The sequence below is a fragment of the Octopus sinensis genome, linkage group LG1 (genome assembly GCF_006345805.1).
Source record: "Octopus sinensis linkage group LG1, ASM634580v1, whole genome shotgun sequence".
In the NCBI taxonomy this organism is placed as follows: Eukaryota; Metazoa; Mollusca; class Cephalopoda; order Octopoda; family Octopodidae; genus Octopus; species Octopus sinensis.
Window position 1 is genome coordinate 146,462,854 of NC_042997.1, and position 5,000 is coordinate 146,467,853.

Here is a 5,000-nt window from a genome sequence, read left to right on the forward strand (position 1 = left end):
TGGGGTGATGTAATTCGATTATATCTGTCCCTGTACTTACGATGTATTTTATTTTACCGAGCTCGAGAGGATGAAAGCAAAGTAGACCTCGTTGATATTTGAATAGTGAAAGGTTAAACAGCCGAAACAAATATTAAAAAATCTAACCCTATGCCAATCCATTGTCTAGATAATGGTTCCGGATTTAGGCACAAGGCCAGCGATACTGAGAATAGGGTTTAGCTGATACTAGAAAATATAAGTGAAATATGATGAAAATGAAACAACTGAAACAACAATAAGGTGATACAAAAAATAATAATGAGTGAATTAATTAATCAATTAATTGATTGATTAAAAAGGCATAAAAAAGTAAAAGGGTTACATAAGACAGATTATAGAGCTAGAAATTAATAGAGTCAAGCCAAATCTACAAGGTAATATTGTCGTCCTGAGGATCAGCAAATCTTTCGAGACTGGTTGGCGAATCTCGAAAATAACCGTTTATAGGTTCTACCAGTCTCTCGTCTCTTGGGCAGGAAACATTCTACCAGACCACACTGCATGTGTTAACGACGCTCTTTCTGTCCATCATTCTATCAATTATAGCTTATTCCTGAGTTTGGTTTTATTCTCCATTCTCTTCCATGTATATATCAGTGACGTAATTAACTCTACCTCAAACAACGCTCACATTTACACAGATAACACTATCCCTTATGTCTTCCTAACCTTTCTCGTCATCCACTCACAACCTAGACGCCACACGCTAAATTCACACTAATTCCATGAACAGAAACCACGAAAGTATCCTCTAATAGAGATTTATTATTCTTGTCTTTTTCAACAGAAAAACAACACATACCCTATTCATATCAAGAAAACATAATTGCACCACATCATGTTGGTCATGAGCAGCACCCGACTGGAGCCCTGCAAATTGCTCCAATTGGTGAGACTCACAGTCACCGAAGTTCTTTTCTGGAGAAAGCACATCTTTAACATAGCCAGGACCGCATCTCGACAGCTAACTCTTTCTCTTCCAATCAAGTGGTACTAATCATACGCAGATACGTTCTTGAATGTATCTGCAAATGACTTTGTGCCAATTAATACGAAGGCCGTTTGCTGGCTGTAGTCTAGGGTGTCTGTATACACCTCAGCAGCATCGTTCCAAATGTGAGGGTAATACTCCACTCTACTGCGGGTCGCATATGATATTTGTAAAATGTCAATAATTGTTGAAGAGCGATATACCATCGGACCCTAAAGAGAAGAGTTTTTGGTTGGGATATAGCTCTAGCAATTTTGAGGGTTCTAGTTGAGTGTTGATCATGATTAACGGGATATGGTGTAATGATATTTTCTCGATATGGGTAGAATATGTGATATCTTGTTGGTATCAGTTTCACTGGTCACCACTTGTATCAATCATACCTAAATAAGTAAAAAAAGACTCACTACTAGGAAGGAAGGAAGGGAGGAAGGAAGGAAGCAAGGAAGGAAGCAAGGAAGGAAGGAAGAAGGGAGGGAGGCAGGCAGGGAAGGAAGAAATGATGAATGGAAGGATGCATAGAAAATATGTTGACTTAAGAGTATAAATCAGAAAAAGAATATATGGGGAAGAGAGAAATAGCAGTAAAGCTTCCACGCTGAAGATGTGAAAAAAAAAAAAAAAGAAAAATCGCTGTAGGTTTATATAACTTGAGAAACAAATAAAGGCTTTATGAGTGACCCCAAACGAAATAAAACACATGCACAAATGCAAACAGCAAATAACAATAGAAATGCGTGAAGGTATTTAACGATTTAACTTCCAGTCTTTAATAACAAGTTCCTACTGAAGTTAAATAACACACACACATACGCGCGCACACACACACGCGCGCGCGCACATATATACATATACATATATATGCATGTATATAAACATATACATTATATGTATATATATATTTATACAAATACATATGTATGTATATATATATATATATATATGTATATATATATATTATATATATATATATATGGTGTGTGTGTGTGTGTGTGTGTGTGTGTGTGTGTGTGCGTGTGTACGTATATATTATATATTATTTCTTATGAATAATAATGTTCTTTATAAATTTATATATATGCACACACATATACAATTATATATATATATATATATATAATATATATATATGTATATGTATGTATTATATATAATATGTTATATATATGTATATATTACACACACACACACATATATATATATATATATATATATATATATATAATATATATATATATATATATATACATATATATATATATATGTATATATATATCATTGTATATGTATGTTTGTGCGAGTGTTTATATATGTGCGTACGCGTGTGTGCATACTGCTGCTATATGTTATATAAAAAGTGGTCATAAATTTGCGTGTCGCCATCGCCGTGTACGTGGCGCATTAAATTAATAGTTAGATATAAAAACAGTTAATTCAAATACTATGAAGTCAATGCTGACATGAGAATAAAAAGAGGGATGGTATAGTAGGTTAAGGCAAAAGGAATAAAGACATTGTAGGCGAGGAAAGTAAAAAGAGAGTGAACGAGGGAGAGGGAAATGGGGAGTGAGAGAAAGAGGATGGGGAGGTAAGTTGTAAGGACAGAAATAAAAGAGAATACATTTGATAGAGAAAACATTGAGAAAGTCTCAGGCGTGACTGTGTGGTTAGAAGTTTGCTTTTCAACCTCATGGTTCCGGGTGCAAGCCCGGTGTCTTCTACTATAGCCCCGGGCCGAAAAAAGCCTTGTGAGTAGATATGGTTGACATAAGCTGTAAAGAAGCCCGTGGTATATGTGCATGTGTGTCTGTGTTTGTCCGCCACTACCATTTGACAACCGGTGTTGGTGTGTTTATGTTCCTGTAGTTTAGCAGTTCACCTTAAGAGACTGATAGAATAAGTACCAAATTTTAAATAAGTACCGGGGTCGATTCATTTCATTAAAAATTCTTCAAGGCGGTGCCCCAGCATGGCTGCAGTCTAATGACTAGAACAAAAGACAAAGAAAGGACGCTTCCTTTCTCTTTATTTCCTCTCCCTCTCTTTCCCTCTCACTCCGCCCATTTTCTCACCCAGTTTATTACTTTTTGCTTTCTTTATCTGCTTTTTCCCCAGTCTATGTATAACTTCAACAAAGAGGAAAAGTGAATACGAATAGAATCTACTAATGCGAGAGAGAGATAGAGATAGAGAAAGAAGGCGAGAGAGAGTCTGTGTCTGTGTATTTAGGAGCAGGAAGTAAGATAGTCAGGAACAGAGGGGAGAATAAAAAGGTGTAAAGAGAGACGTTGGATAAGTGCTCAGAGGAAAGAAGGAAATAAAGAGAGTGTCGGAGAGAGACGGAGAGAGTGTTTGGCGTGATTGTCTGTGGTAAAGGTTGTAAGTTTTATGCAAATTATATTCAAAGCATGACATTTGTCTGGGAAGAAGGTTATATACACAGACATATATATATATATACGCAATTTATACATAGGTAAAAGAAATATAAGGAGTGCATTGCGTTATACAAATATTTCAAGGATTTTTATAAAAACATAGCAAGACGTAAAATTTTACAAAAACATAACAAACAGAAAATTTGACAGAACTAAACACACGGAAAATTCGTAGCTAATTCTTCATCGGCCAACGTCCAAGAGATCATAATAGTTTCGCACCGTTATCGTTGAGACTGCTCCTTCACTGGAGGCGCCAGAGCAGAAAAGCCACTGGAAATAGCTAACGAATGTACAGGACAATGATGATACAAACAAGACAAACTAAAATAATTACAATAATTTTACATATACAACAACAACAAAAAATAGCCGCACGGCTATCAGATACACGATTATGGGTGAGGTAAAAGAAAATGAAAATGCTTTAAAGGACTGGAGATACAAGGAGAAAAAGGACCACAATAATAAACGACGGCAATGATGACGATTATGTTTATTAAGGAGATAATAATGATAAATGTGGCAAGCACAACGACAGTAGCATCAACTCGAGGCGGTAACTCGACAGATATAGCTGCTAAATCTCCCTCAAAATACACCCAAAAGAAATTGTATAATATGTATATGTGCGTGTGTATGCTTATATATATATCGATATGCATTCATGTATGTGTGTGTGTGTATGAGAGAGAGAGAGAAAGAGAAAGAGAGAAAGAGAAAGAGAGAGAGAGTCAATAACTATTGAAGAGGTTGCAAGACTCAACGAAAATTTAAGAAAAAAAAAATAAATGAGTGGAAATCGAACTGGTGAGTGTGTTAAGTAATAAAGCACTAAAAGAGAGTGACTCTCCACAGACACTATAATGTGTGTGTGTGTGTGTATGTGTGTATATATATATATATATATAATCCTCAAATATATTGGATTGTCACAACTGGAATGGTTTTCATCATAGGTCTGCTCAATCAAAGTGAACTTGCAAGGCAGAAACAACAACATTAACATTTACTGAGACAATACAGTAGCCAATAGAGTGAAGCCCGACATCAAAGTACTCCAAAAAATCATTATTTAAGCCTAAAACTAGCAACTATTATCATTGTTTCTGTGAGAAGAACAAGCCATGAAATTGGTTATTGGGAGCAGTTGATTGCATCGACCCAGTTCTCAATTGATATTTATTTTATCGGCCCCGAAATGATGAAAAACACTATCAACCTCGATGGCATTTGAACTCGCAATAATTTTGTCCGGTTCAGTAGCGATTCTGTCAACCCGCTCCCTTGATAGTGGCTTCAAATTCTGGCACAATGTCAGCTATTACGGGGTAGGGATGAGTAGATTAAATCGATCGCAGTGTCCAATTGGTACTTACTTTATTGACCCCAAAAGGATGAAAGAGAAAGACGGCCACGACGGAATTTGGTCTCAGAACTTTAAAACGGAGGCTAAGCATTTTGCCCACTGTGCTAACGATTCTGCCAGCCCGCCGCCTGCACGTCTCCTTAATATTGGCTATTATAAT

General features: G+C 36.2%; 1 protein-coding gene across 1 annotated transcript in view; it reads right to left on the bottom strand.

Annotated features, from left to right (window-relative positions):
- LOC115217704 (transcription factor hamlet-like) overlaps nt 1–5,000 on the bottom strand; it is a 139,518-nt gene that overhangs the window by 37,412 nt on the left and 97,106 nt on the right. The gene's annotated exons all lie outside the window — the stretch shown is intronic.